The sequence below is a fragment of the Meles meles genome, chromosome 12 (genome assembly GCF_922984935.1).
Source record: "Meles meles chromosome 12, mMelMel3.1 paternal haplotype, whole genome shotgun sequence".
Classification (NCBI taxonomy): domain Eukaryota; kingdom Metazoa; phylum Chordata; class Mammalia; order Carnivora; family Mustelidae; genus Meles; species Meles meles.
Genome location: NC_060077.1, coordinates 94,379,898 through 94,404,806, shown reverse-complemented (window position 1 = coordinate 94,404,806; position 24,909 = coordinate 94,379,898). Strand labels below are relative to the sequence as shown.

General features: G+C 46.9%; 1 non-coding gene across 1 annotated transcript; it reads left to right on the top strand.

Annotated features, from left to right (window-relative positions):
- The first annotated feature begins 19,877 nt into the window (after positions 1-19,877).
- Positions 19,878-20,007, top strand: LOC123954796. The gene has a single exon (XR_006821157.1). It is a non-coding gene; the product is annotated as a small nucleolar RNA SNORA70 (small nucleolar RNA).
- Positions 20,008-24,909: the final 4,902 nt, after the last annotated feature.

Below are 24,909 nucleotides of genomic sequence, written 5' to 3'. Positions count from 1 at the left end.
GCCTCCCATTAACTCAGGACAGACTGACTGTGAAAGGTTTATGAAAACAGCGTTCCTCCGCACCCTGTGGGCTTTGTAGTCGCAGCAGGGAGTTGCGGAGCTCTACCTTGCCAATGAAATGAACTCACGCACGTGGCCTCTGTGGTGCGATCCACGTGGAACACACCCAGTGCACCTTCTACAGAACTTGCAGGTCCCCTTCCGACCGAAGTGTCTACCGTGGCAAAGTAAAGATAAGACACGGTGACCAAAGATGGTTTCTCCTTTGAAACAACAAAATACAGGTGTTTATGTAGCAATACCTACAAGGATGAAATGCTAGAGCAATTTTTGAAAGAGCATCTGATGTCAGTCATGATACAGTCTCTGTTTGGATTTTGATGAAAGTGTCTCCATTCTTTCGGCCACGGACACAATGCGGTGGGGTCACTGCTCTGATCTGGGTATTAGCAGCAAGCAGTGCATGTCCTCCACAATTCACCAACCTTCCCGCTCCACCTTTTGTCATAACTAATTTTGTTCATATTTTTCTCTACCAAGGATTGTAATTTTTACTTCCAGGAAGGACAAGAAAAGGTCCCACTCCTGGTAAATGCTAGAATGAAGAAGTGATTGGGTTTGAAGACCAAAATCCATCTGGATTATAAGTACAAGGAGAGTCTGATCTGCTCAGCAGACAGTGAGAGGACAGGAAGTGACCTGGGGGGATGTTGATCCAGGATCCAGGTACAGATGGATGGAACCAGAAGAGCAGGTACAGTCACCAGAAAAGGAGAATTGTGAAGAATCTTGACAGCTGAGTGGCAGGCACGCTGGGGAGCAGAAGAGGGAAGAGATGGATACGGAGAGAGAAGAGAAGGCTGAAGAAGGACAGAGAAAACAGCAGACAGGGAGAACTTCAAGGTCATGGAGTAGAGGCACAGGTCGTCCCGGAAACAGGACCAGACAGACCGTCCCTACTGTCAGGAGAAAAATCCATCGCTCATGAGGACGCATCAGTAGGGTGAAGAGAGTTAACTTTTCCTAATTAGGTAGATTTTCATATGTAGGCTTTTATGGTTGCTTCCTTTGGTAAGACCTACTATAGTATGTTCAAGACTTTATTCAAATACTTCCTCTAGCCAGGCCTGTCCTCTTGAACATATCGGAAAATACAAATAACTAAGGTTATTATGAAAGTAGATTCCATTCCCCCTCTCCCTCTTAAATTATCAGACACCGCCAGCTTGGCCCTGACCCCAAATCCTCCCCTCTTCCCCATCCCCTAGCCCAGCCCAGCCCCCACCAGACACAGCTTCTAGAACAAAACTTGAGGTAAAATCTCTGCTGAGCAGATCAGAGACAATAGGGAAGGTCTAGGTAGCAGGAAGGAAATGCGCAGAGGAAATGTTCTCAGACATTGAGTCCATATCTTCTACCACATTTTGAAGCCACATAAGAAAGGCAAAAACAAAATAAAACACACACACACACACTCACACTCACACACAGACCCAACCAAAAAGGGACTCTAAAGCTGTGAAGCCAGACATCAACTGAAATATATCCTGCTACAGTTCTACCAAAAAAAGAAAAAAAAAGGTAAGAAAGGAAGAAAGAAACTCATTTCACTTAAAAATAATCAAATAATCAAAAGAAAAAAATCCCAATTAATTCTCCCACAAACTTATTATAAGAAAAAGAACTACGTAATGTCTTAATTAAAGAGAATTAAAATAATGTCTCTTCAGACGATAAAACCATGCTAAGAAAACTGTTCCACAAAACAGTTGTACTGAAAAAGAAAACACAGACCAGCCTCACTCAGGAGATGTCATGCAAACATCTTAAATAAAATATTGATGATCACAGTGTTACAGTATATTAAAAAGAAGTAACTCGTGCACAAGGAGGTTTATTCCAGAAATATGAGTGATGCCGTATTAGAAAGCCTACTGACAAAATGCATCATATTAATAGAGGTAAAGAAAAGTCACATGATTTTCATAGGTATATAGAAGACATTTGACAAAATTCATCTCTCATTTATCTTAAACATATTCAACAAGTAGAAATTGATGCTCAAAAAAGAAAAAGAGGGCCCCTGGGTGGCTCAGTTAGTTAAGTGACTGCCTTCGGCTCAGGTCATGATCCTGGAGTCCTGGGATCGAGTCCCACATCGGGCTCCCAACTCCAGGCGGAGTCTGCTTCTCCCTCTGACCTACTCTTTTCTCATGCTCTCTCTCCTCGCTCATGCGCTCAAATAAATAAAGAAAATATTTTTTTAAAAAAAGAAGAAGAAGAAGAAGAAAAGAAATTAATGACTCCTTTCTTTATGCACTGTAGTCCAAAGACAGCACCTGCCTTAACAGGAAAGGTGAGGCTTCCGTGCACATTAGCGATGAGGAGTGACAAAAGAACAAGAGATCAAACCCATGCGCCTAGGAAGGAAGAAATAAACTCACTTGACTCCCTGATGGAAACGGTAACCAAAATAAGAGAATTTAGTACAGGCGCAGCTTTTAAAATCAACATAAAGAAAAATACAGCTTTCCTGTATACAAACAGAAAACAGGCTAGAAGATCTAATGAAAGATGCTTCCGTGTTAATAACAGCAAAACAATTTTCAAAAAGGAAAAATGCCTAATGTATTTAGTAACAAAAATTCAAATATTTATCTGATTAAAATTAGAATTTAAAATTTTAGAAGTGCCATTTTCAGTAGCACTGAAAAATGAAGCATCGAGATACAAAACCCGCAGAATACACACGTAGATCTGTATGTGGAAACTCTAACACTCAAGATCCGGCATCTCAACACATGGAGAGCTATTCCATGCCCATGAATTAGGAGGTCAGCACAAAGAGGTCGATTTTCTCCTGAAGGATAATTCCAAATAAATTTCGTAGATGTTGCTCCCTCCGGGAGGTGGAGCCTGGTTCTCCAGTTTGTGACTGTGGATCGCACAAAATTAGTTCCCTCCAAAGAATGCAGAGTGGACACGAGGGAAGTGGGAGAATTTGCAGTGGGAAGACACGGCAGGCGGTGACTCGGCGAGGTCTGTCGGTTAGTGTCATCCGCGATCAGTAGTACGGCGGGCATGTCTTCTTGATAGGTTATTATGTGACAACTGACAGAAGACAGAGCTACACGGGGTCCCAGATGGGGACTCTGAGATCTTCCCTAACATGAACGTTAACAATAATGCAACAATAGAGAATAGACACATTGTGTCCGGGTGGATTTCATGTCAATATATATGTGTACAAATTTGTTGCAGTGAATTAAAGCATTCTCTAAAATTCAGCAGAAGAGTCTCATTTTTAAAAATTGAAACTCATAAAAAGGATGAAAATAAGATAAAAGATAATTAATAGGCTATTAATAGGAAATGCTAATATCATATTTTAATAAAGAGACTTAAGGCGATTAATATATTTTCATGTTTGATTTTCCAAGTAATCAGAAAAAATAAAATTAAATATGAAATTTGATTGGCGTTGTTGCAAAGCATATGTTGGCTGGATATGGGGAAAGGAGAATTCACTCCCACTCCACTCCTCGTGGAGGCTCATGCTTTGTGGCACTTTGGAGAGCTCTTTTTTTTTTTTTTTAAGATTTGTTTATTTATTTGAGAGAGAAAGCAGAGGCAGAGGGAGAGGGAGAGAGAAAATCTTGAGCAGACTGAGCTGAACAGGGAGTCCAATATGGGGCTGGATCTCAGGACCTTGATATCATGACCTGAGCTGGAACCAAGAGCCAGACAGCTAACCGGCTGCATCCCCAGAGAGCTCCTTTTCAACACTCTCTCTCTGCCTCACTCCACAAGGAAAAGGCTTCCAGGCCGTGAAGGAGGACCACTCGCAGTCAGGGAACTGTAACCTAAGTTTGTGTGGTCCCGATTTCTGACAGTCCCGTGAGCTCTGGCAGGTTGCCCAGGCTGCACACTGGCTTCCACTCCTGATTCAGGTACGTTAGAGACAGCAACAAAGACAAGAAAATGTTCTGGGCAGGCTCTTACCCGCATTCCACTTTGGTTAATATTCATCACAAGAATTTACAGAGCAGTCTGACTGCTGACTTGTTTTTTCTTCTGTCTACTCCATCACTCACAAGGACCACATGATTTCCTCTCTTCCTTCGTGGCTCTTTGGAATGAGGAGCTGTCAGCACTTTGGGGAACGACCGACACAGGTGTTACCCAGTGCACCCCATCCTCACACATAGAGGGTAACCCAAGGCACAGGTCACCCTTATGTCTTCTTCCTCCAAATCTTTCTAAAATCAGAGTCTCCAGCCACACTCCCGCCGACATCCCAGAACCACCACAGTGCGGCTTCAACTGTGTCCCCAGAGAGGTATGCTCAAGTCTGACCTCTGGTTCCCGTGAATAGGCCCTTATTTGGACAGAGGGTCTCGGTGGTTGTAACCAAGTTAAAATGAGGCCCTACCAGGTATGGCTAGTGTCCTTGTGAGGGGAGGGAGGCACACAGAGCCGCCGGCGGGGAAGAAAGCCTGGGACCAGGAGGCAGCGCTTGGAGAACTAGAGGCACAGAAAATCAAGGATTTCCCAAAGCCTCCAGAGACAGGATAAGGCAGGAAAGGATATTTCCCTAGTGCAGTTGGAGGGGGCATGGCCCCCGTGACTCCTGACCGGTTTCGGGCTCCAGAGCCCTGAGGATGAACGTCTCCGTTGCAAGCCTCCCAGGGTGCGAGGATGACAGGTTACCAGCAGCCCTGGGAACTGATGCAACCACTAATGGCCCTTTCCGCCCGGAACCATAGTGGTGAGAGTCTCTCTAAGAGCGTCCCCTCTTCTTCGATGTTCTGTAAGGTGCAAATTCCTCTTATTTTAACAACTGTGAAAGCTCCAAGGGAACCCAACAAACTCCATATTTTGTTCCATAATCCAGAGCTTTCAGGGCACGCCTTCTGCCCGTCATGTGCTTGAGCCTGACAAGTTATGTGTATCAACAGGGGACAAGCTGTTCCTCAGCAGGGAAGGCATGCCATGGGTGGTAACGCCAAGCTGGCCCTTAAATAGCCCAGAGCTCCTGCCCTGGAAGCAGGGCAGAGCTGTAGGAAGGAAGAAAGGAGGGAGGGAGGGACGGAGAGAGGGAGGAAAAAAGGAAGGAAGGAAGGAAGGAAGGAAGGAAGGAAGGGGACAGAGGTGGAGGCCTCAGTTCTAATGCCCAGAACTGCAATGTTGGAGCTACGGTTCCATTTCAGTTTGCCCCAAGGTCAGACTCACCGCGCCCTAATCATGCAACCCTGGGGGAGACATTTTGGGGATATGCAGAAGTTAAAAAATTATAAAATCCCCCCTTTATCTGAAAAATCTTTGAGCTTTGAATGTTCTCATGTTATTTACTGTTTCTTATAAGATGAATAATGCAACGGGTATTCACACAGTGGGGCGGGGGCACGGACTAATGTTTAGAATGACTGTGTTTTCCTTATGCGCTTTTCTCCTAGCATTCATTCTGGCTTTCAAAAATTACTGTTCCTATGGAAACAGTAATGATACCACTTTTCCCTAAGAGCAGTACATGAGAAAAAATGATTGTATATTAAAAAATGTCTTTTGGCGTTACACTGTTTTATCCCCACAATGTCTCTAAATATGTACCTATTATTATCCATAATACCAAAAATTGGAAAAACCATCCAAAGTAAGATGATTCTTTAAATTAGACTCAAATATTTTTCAAAGTTTCATTTCTTTGTGAAATAGAAATTTTGGTCCTATTTCATCTGTTAGTTAATTCAGCCATTCAGCATTTGTGAAATACCTGCTCTCTGGTGGAAGTACAGAGCGTCTGCGTCACTGCGCGTGTCCTCTGCTCACCAGGAGCCTTTGGCAAGGAGCACTGGATGTGTACCCTATCATTCTTTTGTCCTTAGAGAATTAGAATAACAAAATCTTTTGAATTTTTACATTTTCAGAAGGATTATTTAAAAAGCTAAACTTTTGGCACTCTTGGGTGGCTCAGTGGGTTAAGCCTCTGCCTTCAGCTCAGGTCATCATCCCAGCCGCATCGGGCTCTCTGCTCAGTGGGGAGCCTGCTTCCTCCTCTCTCTGCCTGCCGCTCTGCCTACTTGTGATCTCTGTCTCTTTGTGTCAAATAAATTAATAAAATCTTTAAAAATAAAAAAAATAAAGAGCTAAACTGTCAAAAAGTGGAAGGAATTATTGTGGTAAAACTCAATTGCTTAGTTGGGTCAACAGCTCTTTGTTAATTACTTCTGATCTTCAGAGCTGAGCCTGAGTGACCCCGGGCAGCTAACGGTCATAAGCATTAACTCGGAGATGCTCAAAGCAAGCTCCTTGCTGATCATTTATGCGGAATGATACTGGTAAGCTAGGAGAAATGGGCCAATGTCCATAGTTCATCCTCAAAGTGGCATAAGTCCTCAATCAGTGTGATTCTAATTGGAATTCACAGATGTTTTATCTTCAAGGAGAAGTGACCCTAAGCTTGAAGTTCTTTGTTTTTGTCATTAAAATAATTTGCATTTATCTTAATAAAAATCTGTAATTCAGGGCAAATGAAAGACACTCATTTTCATGATAAGCATTTTTCAGGAGACTACATATAAATTTTCATTGGATGTCAAAGTCTGCATTCTTGGGCCTTGGGTGAGTATTCACAATCTTATTTGCAGAGGAATCAAGAAGGAAGCAACGGAAGTGGCTTGAACAGAAGTTTTCCTATTAACCCTTTGGGCGAAGGAAGAAGTATACATAAACCACGACAAGCGTGATGAAACTGAACCACACTGCCAGAGCGCCCCATCTCCCTGTAGACAGTGTGAGTGTTTTCAAGGCAAACCCTGGCTTCCACTTGCACAGTCTTAGCACCAAAACCCTCCGGGAGACTTTCCTCGGAAGCCGGGAGGTTTCCCCGCAGTTTCTGGGCTGCTGTATCTCGTGCAGGAGGTGCTGGATGGACACACACGGACTGCAGGGCGACCGTTCGTCAGTGACCCTCCAGTGTGAACCCAGGAGCAGCAGAGAGCTGACACCGGGCTCCGGGCTTCTCGGGGCCGGAGCTGGACAGCAGACGTGCAGACCAGGACAGCGTAGCGGAGGCCGCCGTCAGTCCGCACGCAATGCCTGCTCTCATCGCTCGCGGCCCCCCGGAAGGCAGCACGAGGCCGTGGGAAGGCAGCCGGGAATTGGGGGACTTGACCCGCTGCAAATTCCACCTCTAGCCTCCTCAACACCGGAGACGGGCGAGTGACTTTTTAACCCCTCACGTTCCGACATCGGAAGCAGGGTGACACTGTGTTTACTCTGGAGACTTTTTGCAGATAAAAGGAGAAAACACATGTCAAGTGCCTAAGAAAAATATGGGACATAAAAGAAGCAAAAACGTACACATACATACTTATACATGCATACATACTTCTTCTTTTTCTATTCCTAGAACAAGTTTATTTCCCTCTCTAGAGAGAAAGTTTTTAAGTGACAGGGAGAAGGAAATCTTTTGCCGATGTTCCAAGTGTAAAGGTGGTTGAAGAGACGGGACCATGGATGTCGCCTGGACTTAGGTCTAGAGGGGTCAGGGCCCAGAGTGTCTTCCACCCACAAACAGATCCCTAAAGGACATTGGTTTATGGGTCCGAAAGAGTGGGCCAGGCTTATCGACACAGTCCCCAAGATAATATGTTTTAAAATGTAAGTGTTCATTGGTCCTTTAAAACCTTCCTGCCCCTGGGCTCTCTCCCAGATTACTTTCCCCATTTTATCTACCCTGACAAGGCAGAATTACTCCCCACGTGACGGCTCATCAGGCCAGAGGGCGCTGCACCCTTGGTCAAGCTGCCGATCGGCGGGCGGGGAGCCCTCACCAGCCTGCCCGCTGCCGAGGTGCTGCATCCCCGCCAAAGCTGACCACAGACCCCGCGGGGGTCGGGCAGACGCACAGCAGACGTGGTGGCCCTTCTTCCGGTCACATACTCACCGGGACTCATGTGTCTCTCACTGTGACTGTCACTTGCCTGGGCCGCGCCTTCTGTCCAGAGCTGACCCTTCCTCTTTGACAATTACTCCTGCTCCCGAAATGCTTACCAAGGTTCACTCGCCTCCTGCTGCATTATTACCGCTTTTCCGCCTGTCCTTCTAACTCGGAGCCCGTTGGGACCGTCCTTGCGATGCACACACTTCTGCGCGCACCGGGCTCAGGGGACGAATCACACACCAGGCGACCACAGGAGTGCTCTCCCACCTTAATGAGCGTGTGGACGGAAAGAACAGAGTTTCACAGGAATGGCTAGAGCTGGATGACCAGGGACGCTGGACCCCGGGCCCGGGTGGGGCTGGGACGGCTTTGCCGTCCCACACCCTCCGCTGGGAGCCCAGGCCTCCTGTTTCCGACCTCAGCCCGACACAGCCCGGTCCTCCCACTCAAGCAGGCGGCTAGATCCGCTTCACTTCTTCCATGCCCCTTGCCATCGTCTACGTCATAGGACCGAAGGTTCACCCCCAGCACCGCAACCTCTCCAGGGACCTTCAAACATCCGACTGTCCCAACACGTGCGTTCCCCACACTTGAGTGCAGGAGTTTAGACCCGAGCTTGCTGCTCTGGGCTCAGCCGGTTCCGCCGCGTGATTCCCCCACCACCCGCTCGTGGGCTGCTCAGCCCTGAGTGTCGGGAGTCGTGCTGGGCCCCTCAATCCCCAGGAATCTGTCCTCTGGCAGCGGGCGCCACAGCTCAACACCAGCGCTGGTCCATTTTGTGTTCACCGCGACTCAGATCGCCACCTCTAACTCAGAGGTCCGCGCGTCCGCTTTCCCTCCGGTGACCCCGGGCCATTCCAGAAGCTGCGTGTGCTGAGGGACTAAGCAAAGGCAGCATGTCCTGTGTGGTTAATGCCTCCCGACGACCTCTGCATTGAGCACAAAATCGAATTCCACACCAGCCAGCCTCGCCATCCCGGTTCTGGCCTGGCTGGATGCTTTGTGCCTCCTCTGTAGCCCATCGCTTGTCCTGAATTCCACAGCGCACCCATTTTAGGGTAATTCCTTGTGTGTTTTTAAGGCACATCGTTTCATATCGTCATCAAATTTGAGGTTCTGTGGATCCCCACTGAGCAGAAGGAATGTCTCCCGATAAGGTTCAATATGCACACCAAAGTAAAGAAATTTCCTGCCAGAAGTCCCTAATGTTGGTTCACTAAGTTCATCCCTTTCAGGCGAAAAGGAATGGAAGCTGTATTTCTAGGGAGCTCAGCCCAGTTATTAACTCGGTGCACTTGGCCCAGACTCTGGAAACTCCATCAGGCCCCCAGACCCAGCAATTCAGCAGTGTCGTGGGGGACCCTGCAGGAGAGAAAAAGCCTGGCACAGGGCACGGTGGGTGTGATCCTCAAAGGGGGCGGAGCATCGGTGTGTCCCGTCCCTGCCCACCTGTGACGCCCAATGCTCCATCTCACCTGTAAGCAGCTTGACCTATGACATCTTGAGTTCACATGGGCACCCTGCAGGCACGGTCACCCCACCTTCTCCACATGCCACGACCCAGCATATGCAGCCCAGCGCAGGGCAGACTCCCCACCAACCAGGTAGTGCCGCTGCCCCTGCAAGGTGGGCCCCCAAGGGAGGCCAGGCACAGGCCAGGGGGAGTTCCCAGCGCTTCCCAGAGGCTGTGGCTGGAATCGTCCTGTTTCCTTGTCATCAGCTGTGTGATGAGAGTGATGCCGGCTGCCCGCGTGCAAAGACATTGAAGACGGATGCTAAGCCAGGGGTTGGGATTTTAACTGTTTAGAAGGACCATTCTAGGAATTATATTGCCACCAAAGAGGGACACCGCTGAGAAGCTAGGGCCTGGGGTGTCAGCTGCTAACGTTCCGGGAAGACGGGAAGGAAGACGGAGAGTGGAGGAGAATGCCAAAGCACAGAATCTCTTGTGCTCATTTGGCCGAGAAGCCTCCTGGTTGGGCTCCCACAGCTCTCCTGCAGGAAACACGGAGAAAGCCCGCAGAATTCATGCTGCAGTAAAAATGCTTTGTTTCTAGCTCCAAACGCAACCTATAGCTTTTCAGGCCCTGTGCTGCTGAGTTGCATCAGAGCTCCATGGCGGGGCGGGGAAGGGAAGGGAGGAGTACCGTGTGCCACCAATGAGCTTTCCCCAGAACACGTTTGTGAAGGGTGAGCCTCGGGTGCTGAGCTCAGGTCACCTCCCCATGACAGCCACCGGCCAACCGACCAGAGAGTTACGGGCTCAAGTCACACCGAAAGTCCTGGTCCTACAAAAGTCTTCCAGACTGAAAGAAGACCCACGTAATGCCTGTGGCCCTGCACAAACTGCCTAGCCCTCTGAATGTCACGCCTTTCGTCGGTAGATGAAGGTGGGCTGCTGGTTTCAGAACGAGGGTGTAAAGTTTTGGCGGCCACACCAGGGGCCTGCATTTCGGGGAACCCTGGCCGTGTCAAGCCGCCCCTTCCCCAAGACTAAGGAAAGCCCAAGCCAACGTCCCTCCCACTTCCGCTCTCCCCGCACACCTTCTATCTATTGCACTACCTGCTCTTTGAATTCCATGAGAGACTTAAAAGCACTCCAGTGTTATTCTTGCATTTTAGTCAGATTCAGTAGATGCTTATTGCTAGATCTCCTCTACTTTTGTCATTATCTTGCTGTATGTTTTGATGCGTTGAAATTAGGACCAGAACCATCTGTTCCTGCTCTCCCTTGCTGGGTGACAAACCACTCCATGCTTGGTGGCATAAACCCACAACCACTGATCGGTAGATCAGAAATCTGAGCACAGCACCACTGAGGACGCCCTGACCATGATTTCTAGGGACTCAGACAGGAGGACGAGACCAGTGGGGGGCAGCCTGGGTGGCTGAACGGGAACCACTGGGCCGTGGACCCACTTGCAAGTTGACGTCTTCACTCCCACATCCGGCGCCATGGCCAAGACAGTCTGACTCAGCAGGTACCCTACACGGGAGAAGCTACACGTGGCCTCTCCCACGTGGCAGTCCTAGGGTGTCTGGGGTGGTTGCCTGGCGGCTGGCTTCCTCTAGAAAGAGTTTCCCCGAGGAAGCAGGCTGACTGCGGGGCACGACCTAACCCAGCCCCAGAAGTCACAGGGCATCGGGGGAGAGCATGCCGAGCCCCTCGCTCTGTGGAGGACCTCAAAGTGTGTGTGTCACTCGCAGTCAGTTCCCACGATCCATGGTAGGGACCTTCTACAGAATCGCCACGAGCACTGAGATCACAAACCGGATGTGAGGAAAAGGGAATTTTTGTGCACCTAAATGAGAATTTAATTTGATGTAGCTACTATGGTCAAAGTATGGAGTTTGCTCAAAAATTTAAAGTAAAACTTACCAGAGGATCCAGCAATCCCATTTCTAAGTATTTATCCAAACAAAACAAAATCACTAATTCAAAAAGATACATACACACACCCTCATGTTCATGCAGCATCATTTACAATAACCAAGATGTGGAAAAAACCCTAAGAGCTCATCAATGGACAAATGGATACATAAATCGGTATAAGCATATACGTATAAATAAGAATGAAATCTTGCTATTTGCAACAACCTGAATGGATCTTGAAGGCATTATGGTAAGTGGAACAAGTCCAAGAGAAATATTGTACTGTCTTACACATGGAATTCAATATGTATACTATACATACATTTCATGTAAATAGAAACATATAAGATATAAATACTTTGTTGCCTCAAGAGGTAGCTGTGTCTAGTCATGGCAGAAGGCTCCACCATTTTGACTTGACAAATTAAACATGTTTCATTTTGTAAATTCAGGGCGTGTGGTGTGTTACTATTGTGTTGGGGTTGCCATAGGAACACCGCATCACTGTAGCCCAACATTGTCAATATTCATCATGGCGGACATTGGATCTCTAATTTGTCACAAACTTGTTACACGTTTGTACCCTTGACACCGTCCATCTTTTCACCTCATGCTCCGTCACCTGGTGATCACCATTTCCCTCTCTCTCTCTTTACATAGGATTGAGTTTTTACATTCCACATGTAAGCGACACAATGCAGCACTTGTCTTTCTCTGTCTGATTTCTCTTTCTTGGAACCATGTGCTCAAAGCCCATCCATGTTGCCACGAATGACAAGATACCCTTCTTTCTCGTGGCTGAGTAATACTTCACGATCCACGATTCCTTTTTTTATCCATTCATCCACTGGTGGGCATTTGCACTGTTTCCATATCTTGGCTATTGTGAATATTGCTGAGGTAAACATGGGTGTGCGTATATCTTGTCAAAATCCTGTTTTCAAGGGTTCTCCTTCTAAACAAACTATTCTTTGACTGTTCCTGTTTGTGTTCATGAAAATGCACAAAGAACGAACACACCTTACTCAGGTGTTCAGATGACTTTTATCTGTGAAAGCCTCTCCTTTCCCTGAGCCTAGAAGAACTTCTTCTAAGAAAAAGACTTCTCTTCTTGCATTTCCTTTAGGTTCCCTGCTGTGCCTGTGAATTCTCTCTCCTAGGGAGTGAAGCTTTTTTTTTTTTTTAATAATGCACATAACCAGTTGAAGTCACGACACAATGAACATCTAGGATCGGCAGATGAACCAGGCCAACAGGGGTAGCCAATTACCTATAGTTGAAAGAAACTCCCCAATTTTAAGAATCCTAAAATGTCCAAAAAATGTGAATATAATGGAATAGGTAAAATACGGTGACAATTAGAATTTTGAGCACTTATTACACACCAGGCACTTTTTAAAGCCTATTTTATTAGTTAACTTATTCACACATAATAATATACAGCCCTGTCTGGTAGGTCATATCTCTGTTTTACAAATGAGGAACAAGGACTATGCAAACGACCAGACACATGCTCTGGCCAGGCCATTAATGCAGCTCGTTTCTTGCCGCGCTGCCCCTCCGTTGCTCAACACAACATGACGTTGAGAAAAGGATAAGATCTCTGAATAGCCCCAAAACCAGTAAAAACAATCTTTCAGTGTAATCCCCTTCTAGGGTTGCCAGAGAAGGTACAAGACACCCAGTTAAAGTTGAATCTCAGAAAAGCAATGGATGATTTTTAGTATCAGTACCAGCCAAACGCAGCATAAGCTACTTATACTAGGAAAACAATAATAATCGTTGTTCCCTGAAGTTCAGATTTAGCAGGGGCTCCTGTGTTTTTACTTCTAAACCTGGCAACCCTATCTGAGGCAGGAGCCAAGGGCTTCGTCGCACATTCTCTTTGGGGAAGGAGGGAAAAGCCTGTGCACCGTCAGCAGGTCTAACACATGGTGTTTTTTCACAGGAGCATGTACAGCACTTCCCACGTGCCGGACGCCTTCTGCTTGTCAGGACCCGGGGGTCCACAGGGCCACCATTGCCAGCCGCGTCCTGCAGACGAGCTCATTGGCAGGAAGAGAAGCCCGGCAGAACCCCACAGTCACACAGGCAGCGAGGGTGAAAGAAACACAGCCGTCCGGCACGCTGGACGTAGGGCCAGGCTCTTTGTGGTTAAAACCAGTTTGGAGACACCTGGAGGGCTCAGGCAGTTAAGTGCCTGCCTTCAGCTCAGGTCATGATCCCAGGGTCCTGAGATCGAGTCCCACATCAGGGTCCCTGCTTGGCGGGGAGCCTGCTTCTCCCTCTCTCTCTGCCCCTCCCTCTGTTTGTGCTCTTTCTTTCAAGTAAATAAATAATATATATATTTTAAAACCAGGCAGTTTCATCTTACACTTTCCATACTGACTGCTTGGAACGATTTTTCCCAAGTGGGCATTACTGCCCCTGTTCCAATTCATCTCAAATGGCAGGAATTTTGCCAAAATGGAGGGAGTCCGTGTATGGGATTATGTCCTCTCTCTTCTGTGTCCACAGGGACCGGGGACCCCACAGCCGGCCTGCCACCAGCACACCCCCCCCCCGCCCCACTTGTCACCAACAAGGAGCAAACAGGAGAGCCACGCTAATTTTGCGTTCTAATGGAAAACCGGGTGAATAAATCCACAGGTGTGTGTTTTCCATACAGAGTAGGGATAAAGCCGCGAAGCAAGAACACCCACTTTCAGGTGACAGAAAATGAAGAGAGAGGTTTTGCTCCCAAGCTGTTGACTTACAACCAGACGTGGTAGACGGTACCCAGATGTGGTTCAGGCTGTGCGCTTGTTATCTTCAAGACAGCCTGGCATTGTGCAGGTGTTGTGTTTCACATTTAGTGTTTGAGATTTAAGATGAAAATCGGTGAGTTTTATTTTGCTTTCTTTTAGCTGAGAGTTCTCATGAGGTAATTCAACCATGTTTTTCCAATGATATATTTAAATTAACATTAAAGATAAAGACATTCTCTTTTAAGAAGAAATTCTTACATTTTAATTCTCTTATTTGTCATCGGGCTTTACTTTTATTAGCCACATCCACTCCTTCCTACTTCTGCTGCCATTCTAGAAGGTTCCTGGGTCCGTTCAAGAGCAGTGTCCTTGCCCAGGGATGGAAAACCAGCCCTGCTTCCGCGGCATCAACTGTCATCGACATCGACACCAGGTGGGTTAAAGCAAAGCCAGAGGGAAGGAAGAAAGCAACAAGGATAAAATGGTTTGCAAAAGTGAAGGAAGAAGAAAGGAGGGAGGGAAGGACAAGGAACTATATGGAGAATGTTCAGAAAATCACGTTCAGATGAATCTAATCACCTTTGTCTGGTCTCCCTGAATCCATTCTTTTCTGTGTTGAATGAATCGTCTTTCTAGAACACAGCTCTGATTAGATGGAAAACTCTCGTGAATTTCCATTGACTGAGTTCTAAAAGGCCAAGCTCCTTAGAACCTGCATGGTGGTCACAGTCCCCGGGGGGATGCCCTTGACCCCTCTCTCACTGTGACCCTCCATGGCCTCCAGCCTCAGCCTGCACTGAAGGCCCCAACAGACAGACACACAGGACGCTCTCTGAGTTTTAGAAAACTGTTGGTGATCTCATTCTTTTGAAAGAGAATAAGACAAAAATGATTTTATTCAACCTAAGGCCATAAGTTTGAAGTGAATAAATAAATTACGGTTTTCCATGAAAAAGAATGCATAAAAATTGCTGAATTATGTTCCTTTGAAACTCATCTGAGATGAGATGGCATGGAGTGCGGTAGCCATAGGAGTGAATGACGTGGTCCCCACGGTGTTTGCATTCACGAGTTCCATGCCTCCTGGTCTTAAGAACATCAGAGTTCTAGACGTTCAGACCAGAGCAATGGCACAGAGAAAGAAAGAAAGAAAGGCCATCCAAATCATAAAGGAAGACGTGAAATCATTTCGTTCACAGTTGGCACAATCTTACACGTATAAAACCACACACAGAAATCTGCTAAAACCACGGAAGAGGATCCACAAAGTGACAGGATTCAAAAGCAACACACAAAAACCAATTGTGTTTCTATACACTGAGGATAACCAAGTCAAAGAGGAAATGAAGAAAGCAAGTTTATTTATTACATCAAAAAGAATTACATGTTTAGGAATAAATGTAACAAAAGAGCTAAAAGATTTATACACTGGAAACCACAAAGCATTGTCCTTTTTTTGCATAATATCAAACTTCTAAATCTTTAATAGAATTTTCAATGTGTTTCTGGAGTTTTATGTTGTATAATTAAATCAGATTTGCTTGTTCAGTCTCCCAGTGGACCACTCTGTCTTGCTCTAAACCATCCCTAATCCTGGCTAGTCTTCCTTCCAGGGAATGGTGTTTAACTTGGGATCATGATTGCTTTCTGTGGGTCCACACTCATCTGTGTCGTTTGGAAAATCAGTCAAAAATGCATGCTCAAATAAAAATATTTGGGAAAAAGCTTAAACCATTTTTGCCAAGAGAACTGAACTCCGAATAGCTTGATTTAGCTAAACAAAGCTACCTAAATGCGGAAATCTGAGCTGATTAAAATCACAGATGCTGGTGATGATATTAATACGTATTTAAAGAAGGTCTCGCAGTGAAAACTATGAAGACGGAGCACAGAGACCTTAGAGGAAAGCCGGTATGATGATGTCAAGACTATGCGGCATGGCCTTCAAACCAGACTCAGCAGGCGTGCAGCCACACCCATTTTCATGTGTAATACAGAGCACAGAAGATGGACGGATGCCAGCGACGTATTTGACAATAGCAAACACATGGATTATAGGGACTGGTACCCCTCCAGGAGAGCATTCAGACAGAGAAAAGAGCGCGGAATATTACCCAAGGGAGTATCATGATCAAGGGACATTCATACAAAGACAAGCCACAAGAGCAAACACACGAGATGATCAGAAACACGAGGAGAGATGCAGAGCAGCCTGGTGGCGGGGGCCGGGTGTTCCAGGAAGGGCGATAACCAAGACCATTGGATTCGGTTGTCAGGCCCGCGGGAGGGAGGTCTCAGCAGAAGTGCTGGCGTGAAGAGGACCTTCAGGCATGAAGCCGAGAGAGGAATCACGTGGAAAGAAGCGGTGCCCACTGACACCTTGTCTGTCGAGGAGCTTGAGCGCACCCGTAAAGGAAGGGAGTTGGGAAAGAGAGGTAGCTGGCGCGGGGCGTGGGCGGTTAAGGACACTCGGGTGTTGCTAAAGGGACTCGGGGAAAGGACCGTTGAACACACAGGAGAGAAAGGAAACAAACAGACCCAAGAGGAGATCAGAGGGGAGAGGAGATGGTGCAGAGGGAGCCTGGAGCCTGGGAGCGTCGGTCTTCCTTGGAGGGTGGGAACAGAGCAGGCGGCGCAGCCCGTGTTAAGCCGCCTTGCGGGGGGAGAAGAACGGGCTGCGCCGTGACGCAGGACAGGAGAGCAGCACCAGTTCACACCATTATAGAAACAGACAAATGAAGTATGATTTAGAGCACGGCAGAATGTAGTGAGAGGATCTGTTCGGAGTGACAGTCCCCCTGCTTGTGGGGACTTCAGAAACCCCCCAATCTCCCCACGCCCCGTTCGTCCCCTTTATTATGATATCCGAGGCCCACGTGAGAAGGCACAAGTGGGTTTTTCCCACAGATTAATGAGTTTCAGGTGTTACCGAGGACAGACATCAGTGGTCTTGAGAAAGTACTACAAGCAACAATTTGGGGCAACTTGTCCCGGGTACCGGATGTCACCATCATTGCAATCGCCGTCGGCACCATCGTCATCGTGGTCATCGCTGTCATCCAACTATTAACTAGTGTCATCTGAGTCCTTGCAACGCTCCAGGAACAACTCCAAGTGACTTGCATACACACTGGCCGGTTTCACCCGCCTACACCTGCAAGGCGGGGCGCTCTGCAGATCAGGAGGGGACAGTGAGCGCGTGGCCAGCCCAGCCTCAGGCGGCTGGCAGCCCCAGAGCCGGAAGCTGCCCTGATCCGTGCGAGTACCGGAGTCCACACGAGGTGCCCTGGTACACATGATCTCACCACATTCAATTGTTTTGGGGGGTCAGTTTTCAGGCAGTTACTGTTTGCTACAGAAAGGTTTCTTTAGTTAAACCAAAAGGAACTTGAAAAGAGTTTATCGATTACTTTTTGTATGGACCCTTTTTCCCATGAATATTGATGTGGATTTTTTTCTCATTCAGAGCAAATACTCTAACAACCAATTCAAGATGGCAAATTCATGGAAAATGGAAATTTGTTCACGATTGAAAAGAAAAATAATTAGGAGCATATATTTTAAGTAAAACAAGATAACATAAATAATGGCTAATGGTCAGAAACGATGAGACTTAATACAGTATTTCATCTTTGTGAAAAAAAAACATGATTTCCATAAAACATGACTTTTAAAAGAATGTTGTACTATGTCCACTAGAACTCATTCTTTTATTCTTTCAACAAATAAATCGTAGTACTATGCTTCAAGATATAGAGGATGAAATCATTTACGTAATAAATTTAATGTCTTTAATATGTTTGGTTTCAAATGGTCGCTCTGTTGAGAGCTCCGTGTTCTGAAGGACTGGCCCCCTCGTCACCGGGCTTCTAGGGTGCAGGAGGGAAAGGACCCTGAGTCCCCCATGGGTCACCAGCACGCTACAAAGGTGCACACATGGGTTGTGCCTTTCCATCATGTCAGCCTTATTCAGTCATAAAGCAAACTTAACACAGTTGTGAAGCTGGTTCGGGATCCCAAGCTCAGTGACATTTCATACACACTCAATGCGGCTTCCTAGGCATCACACAAAGCAAAGCGCAAGACGAAGACCCACAACAAACAAGACACAAGGGGGAGGAAGTTCCCAAGCCAAGCACGAAGCCAGTCCACAAGCGCACACTGAGGCGAGGCCTCAGCTCCCCACACCCGCGGCCTCCTATGTTCGAGCCACGCAGCATCTCTGTTCTGGGCAGAGATCCACCTTTCGGAGGCGGTCAGACATGGGAGGGGCACCGTCTGCGGAGTCTGAGGGTTTGCGGCAGAACTCCCCCCCTTTGACAAGGGTTTCACCAGTCTGGGGTCTTGGCTGAGCTCCTCTGGTTCCAGTGACGACAGCCCCGGTTCCTCCAGGCTCTCTTGGCTTTCTGGGTGATCTGTTCCTGGTGCCTCCAGACTGGGCTGGTGTCTGCCGCATCTGGCCTAGGCTGCTGACATCGCTGCTTGACCCACGACTCCATCTTGCTCTCGACAACCCCAAGGAACCCTAAAGCCAATGATGTGGATGAGAACTCATGAACTGGGCACAGTCACTTATTTTTCCTGGTCTTTTCCTCGGGGCCTGACACAAATAGGAAGATGGCAGGGAAGGAAGGAGCTCTGCCTGGGTCAGGAAATCGCTGGAGCGTGGGGTCGCACCTCCAGGCATCGGGGAGTCTGCCCTGTGAGCTTTGCAGCAGCAGCTGTAATAACATCCCTGGTTTGGAGAGGGAGACTGCGTTCGAAGGAGTTAGGTGAAATTTGGAAAACAATAATAACAAGTAATCAGTAGTACAGTAAGGCCAACGAAGGGAGTCTCTAGTGTGTGATGAAGGGTTTGTTTAGCACAGAATGGGATGTGTCCCTACCTGCAGGCAAAATCATCGACACAGCTTCTCCAGCAGTTTTTAGAAAGGAGTCAGTTCAGCTCCAACTGTGACATGCGTTATTGTTGAGAGGCTGGGGCTTGGATGTCCACAAAGGGGACACATTGCTGTGCGTCCCCCTGGAGATCCACTCGAACACGAGCCCGAGTTCCAGCTCCACTTCTCTTAATGACCGTGCACGAAATGGCCGTTAGCCTCTGCCCAGTGAAGCGCTAATAAAATACATTTCATTAAGTCGTGTGGGTGCTTGTGCTAAAATTTCACACTTGGTTTACTTTTGGTTTTGTTTTTCAATAGTTCTTTTTAAAGATCTTCATGACATAGAAACGCATCGCTTTCTCTGGACTAAAAGTACTTCTCTTATTCGCTGAAGGAAAATACTGAACAGGACAGTAAAGGCACCTGACGTCACTGAAGTATGAAACCTGTTCAAGCTCCTGTAGGCTTCGTTAGAGCTGAAGCACCACTGCTCTTTTTGATAGTTTCAAAGTTTTTAGGGAACAACCCAAAAAACTGATAAAAATTAACCGTTTTAGATGATGCTGAGTGAAATAAGTCAAGCGGAGAGAGTCAGTGATCATATGGTTTCACTTACCTGTGGAGCATAAGGAATAACACGGAGGACATGGGGAGATGGAGAGGAGAAGGGAGTTGGGGGAAACTGGAGGGGGAGATGAACCATGAGAGAGTGTGGACTCTGAAAAACAACCTGAGGGCTTTGGAGGGGTGGGGGGAATGGGTGCGCCTGGTCGTGGGTACTAAGGAGGGCGCGGATTGCATGGAGCACTGGGTGTGGTGCATAAACAGTGAATCTTGGAACAGTGAATAAAATAAATTTAATCAAAATAAATTAACCATCTGTGTCTTTGCTTCAGTTCGTGAGGAAGAAGCAGGAGAACCATACTGCTCACCTTAGGAATATCGACACTTTCTTTTCCCACGGGGACCCAGTGAGACACGGCTGTAGACAGTGGCCTCCTGGTGCTGTCTGCAGCCTGCTGATTATATAGGCGGCCCTCAGGGACCTTGGAGATGGCCCTTTCCAGTGGACACCACGTTTGACCTCATGCCATCCCTGATCTGGGTTGCAGACAGGTATTGGGGTGTCTCTGGAAAGCCCCAGGGCACAGTAGCCAGGGTCCACCTGGGCCAAGTCATCATGTCCATCTGTACCAAGCTGCAGAACAAGGAGCATGTGACTGAGGCTGTATGCAGGGCCAAGTTCAAGTTCTCTGGGCACCAGAAGATGAGCTGTGCTCTGGTCCTGTCTTTCCTTGCCCCCGTGTCCAGCCTTCCTGACGCCATTCCTTCCGTCATTCCCTAGAGCCACATGTCCAAGAAGTGGGGTGTTACTCAGTTTAATGAGGATGATTTTGAAGACATGGTATGTGCAAAGCGGCTCATCCCAGATGACTATGGGGTCCAGCACAGCGCTGGTCACAGCTCCCTGGACAAGGGGCGGGCTCTGCACCCATGAGAACCTTGGTGCTGCCCCTTCCTTATTCGTGCCTGCCAATAAATCCTTCTTCCTGTCCCAAAATTACTCATACTTTGGCTTGTTGGTTGGTGGTGATTCATTTCTTTGTTCATTCATTACTTTAACACATGCTTCTTGACTGCTTCCCCATTGCCGACACTGTCCTCAATGCTGAAGGCTCATCAGTGGACAAAACAGACAAAAATTCCTATCTTCGTGGATCTTACTTTTAACTTGGGAAGAGAGGGATATAAGCGATGCTTAGATAGACGGTGAGTCTATCTTTACTAACAGTAAAAGGGTTGCAGTTTTAAATTACACAATCAGAAAGGAGCTAACCAGAAGGTGATGAGAAACATCTTGAAAATGACCCTCATGGACATCAGGGAGGAGCGTGTTCCCAGCCTGTTCCAGGGACCAAAGCAGGTGGGGCTGGAACCCTGATGAGGCAGAGAAGGAGTCCTTCAGACAGGTGACAGTGGGATGTTTCTTCTCAAAAATGTATAAAATGAAAAACTTTATCTCAGTTATGCTTCTGTCTTAATTGAAAGAGCGGCAAAAATCCTCCATGCTGTTTTAACAAAACAAAACCTGTCCTCAACAGAGACATAAATGTGATTCATAGATTTGACGAAGGGCCTCCTGGACAGTCGGATAAGGTTCAAGTTTTGCAATTTCACGTAAAAGAATCCAGGCAACTGCAACAAGAACTTTCTATGGTGATAAAATTGTTAAGGTCAAAATATGCACACCGTTGCTTGCTGTCTGCACGGACATGTAATACCGGCCCACGCGCCTGCTCTCCTCCAGCTGGCTCACAGGCCTCTCTTCACCAAGTCCTTCTGCATCTGCGCTTGTCGCCGTCAGGTACCCTGGTTCCACTGTAAATGCCCGCGGCACTCGGTCTGCCGGTCACTCACTCGGGTCTCCGGTGTCTCGCAGGAAGACGCAGCCCCGCTCCCAACAGCTTCCTTCCAGGGAACAGGCAGGACCCCAGTGCAATGGTTGATGCAATGTTATTGCGAGCCTCGCTTATGATTCTTCTCATTTGCTGTGCTGCGATGGCTGTAAATGCCGCCGGACCCGAGTCTCAAGAATTCACCTTATTTTCCTTATTGCCGAGAACTCTGCCGCACACAAGTAGAGACGCGTCCGGTTATGTGGGTCGTTGTCCCGTCGGCATCACACACCTCACCGTCACTCACCTGGTTCAACGCACGAGTTCTTGTTGGAGGGTTTCAAAGGCTTTCTAGTACAGCATCACTCAGGGTGCAAGTGTCCTCCCCTGTAACAGGACAGTATGACAGTGTGTGTGTATGTATGTGACATGAGTGTACGTGTGTAACATGACGGTATGCCAGTGGGTGTGTAACATGACGGTCCGTGGGTGTACACGTAACACGACGGTATGACTGTGTGTGTGTAATGGCATGACAGTGTCACAGGTGTCTTAGGGCTAGAAATGGAGGGACTCCCCCATCTCACTCATCTGTCTGACACGAGGACTCCATCTTGTAGAATCCCTACACTTAGTCCCCAGCTGTCCATGCTATAATGGAATCCTCTAATGCGAGAACTCACATAGTCTGGACGCAGTCAAATCTAATGATTCATATTGTAAGCCATGGGTAGTCAAGTCCAGCATTGCACAAAAAGCCACACGCCATGAATACATGGGTTTTCCCAGGACGTGGGGCTAGTTCAACACTCAGTGATCAACCACTATAATGCATTACATCCACAGGCTAAAGAAGAAAGGTCGTATACACATATCAGTTGAACAGAAAAAGCATTGACAAAGTCGAACACCCATGCATGATACAAAGAAAAATCCGCAAACTAGAAACAAAAAACAGACCTTAGCTGGTAAAGAACAACCGCAAAGCCACACAACAGGCATCCTATCAATGATGAGATGCTCAGTGCTTGCCCTGCGACACAGGGAGAGTGTCTGCCCTCACCTCCCTTACTCAACAACCTACTGGAAGTTCCAACCAGCATAATAAGGTAAAATGTAGAAATAAAAATTGGTAGCAACTCATTAGAGCAAAGACATCAATTTTCTCCAAACTGATCTATAAGTTTATGCAATTACTATCGAAATCCCAGCAACCTATCTGACAACCCTATCCAAAATTTGTATGGAAATATCCAGGCCTGGAATAGTTAAAATAATTTTGAAAAAGAATAAAATAAGAGCAATAATTTTACTCAGTATTAAAATCTACTATAGACCCACGGTAACCAACCCAGTGTGGTATTGACAGAGGCCAGACACACAGATCAAAGAACGGAACACGAAAACCAGATACTGACCCACACAGACATGCCCAGCTCACCTTTAACAAAGGACAAAGTAATTCTATAAATGTTGGATAGACCTCAACAAACTGCACTGGAGTAACTGAAGAACCATAAGAAGAAAGAAAGGAAGGAGAAAGAGAGAGAGAGGCAGGAAGGGAGGGAGGGAGGGAGGGACGGATGGAGAGAGAGAGAAAGAAAGAGAGAAATAAAGAGGGAGAGAAAAAGAGAGGGAGGGAGGGAAAGGGAAGGGAAAGAGAAGGGAGGGGAGGGAAGGGAAGAAAAAGAAGTTCTAAATAAACTTCATACCTTGTGTAAAAATTAACTCAAAATTGATATTGAGGGGCGCCTGGGTGGCACATTTGGTTAAGCGGCTGCCTTCGGCTCAGGTCATGATCCCAGCCTCCTGGGATCGAGTCCCACATTGGGCTCCTTGCTCGGCAGGGAGCCTGCTTCTCCCTCTGCCTGTGCCTGCCACTCTGTCTGCCTGTGTTCTCTCTCTCTCTCTCTGACAAATAAATAAATAAAATCTTTAAAAAAATTGATATTGATCACAAACTTAATATAAACATAAGACTTTTAGAAAAAAACAAACAAACAAGAGATAACCTTTCGAATCTAGAGCCAGGTAAAGGTTTTTCAGTCTTTACATCAAAAGCATGATGTAGAAAAGGAAATACTGCTAAATTGGGCTTCATCAAAATTAAACATTTTGGGTGTGTGAAGTTCCCTATTAAGATAAAGAGAACATACAGACCAGGAGACAATATTTGCAAACCACAGATATGACAAAGGACTGATACCAAGAATATGTAAATAAATCTCAAAATTAAACAGTAGAAAAGCAAATAATGAGTTAGAAAATGAGCAAAGGAGAGAAAATAGATTTCATTGAAGATGACAGTCGGGTGACAAAGAAGAACATGAAAAGACGCTCAGCAGTGGAACGACTGGGGAAACCAAACTCGACCACAATGAGGGTCACTGCATACCTATCAGGCTGGCCGCAGTAAGCCAGCCCCCACCAGACAGTGCCAAGGAGGTCGAGAGCCTGCCCACTTGCACACTGCCTGTGGGAACGTAGTGTGGCAGCCCCTCTGCAAAGTGGTGTGGCAGCTTCTTTCAAAATTAAAAATGCACTTGCCAGAAGACAGCATGTGAAACCATTGCCTTCTTGGGCATTTATCCCAGAGATGTGAAAACACCTTCACCCCAAAATCCAAACACCAGTGCCCATAGCCGTTTTATTCATAATAGCTCAAAACTAGAAGCAACTTAAATACCCTTCAGGGAGTGAATAATGAAGCAAGATGTGGTCGATCCATACCATGCATGGAACAGCATGGAACAGCGTGGAACAGCACTGAGCAGTAAAAGGGCACAAATAACGGGTGTAAGCAACAGCAGGGGACTGAACTGAATGACAGAAGCCCAATCACAAAAATTACCCATTGTCTCATTCCATCTCTATAGCACTCTCTGAAATGGTAATTTTGTGTAAATGAAAAGCAGATAGTGGTTGCCAGGGGTCAGGGAGGAGGAGGCAGGGAGGACTATGCTATAGACGGTAGCCTGAGGACGCCAGGATGGAGCTGTTCTGAATCTTGTGCTGGTGATGGTCACAGGAAACTGTTCAGGAGATACAATTGCAAAACACTGCACACACACACACACACACACACACACACACCCCTTTCAGTCACACAAATAACGTTGCAAAAAACAATTCCCACATGTTACCACGTTACCACACTCACTCGGCCACTAGGTGCGTGTACGTGTGTGTTTGTAAGTATTTGGGGAAAGCGTAAGTCTAAGTTACAGACATGGTGACTCTTCAGTTGTCCAAATGTCAGTGTGTAATTTCTAAAACACTAAAGACTGTCTGTGTCTTAACCACAGTATGATTTTTGCATTCAGGAGGTAATTATTGACATAACCCTGTTGTCTGAGCCACAGGCTTTATTCATTTCGGCAGTTTTCCCATAATGCTCCTTATCTGAGGCCAGATCCACTCTAATGTCCTCCTTGCTCTGAGTTTTGTCTCGTTCATTTCCTACAATCTTCCACCATCTTATGACCGAGACACTCTCCGGCGGGCCAGTCATTGCGAAGAGTCCTTCCGTGTCAGCTCACTGGAGGTTTCCTCCTGGTTAGAGTGG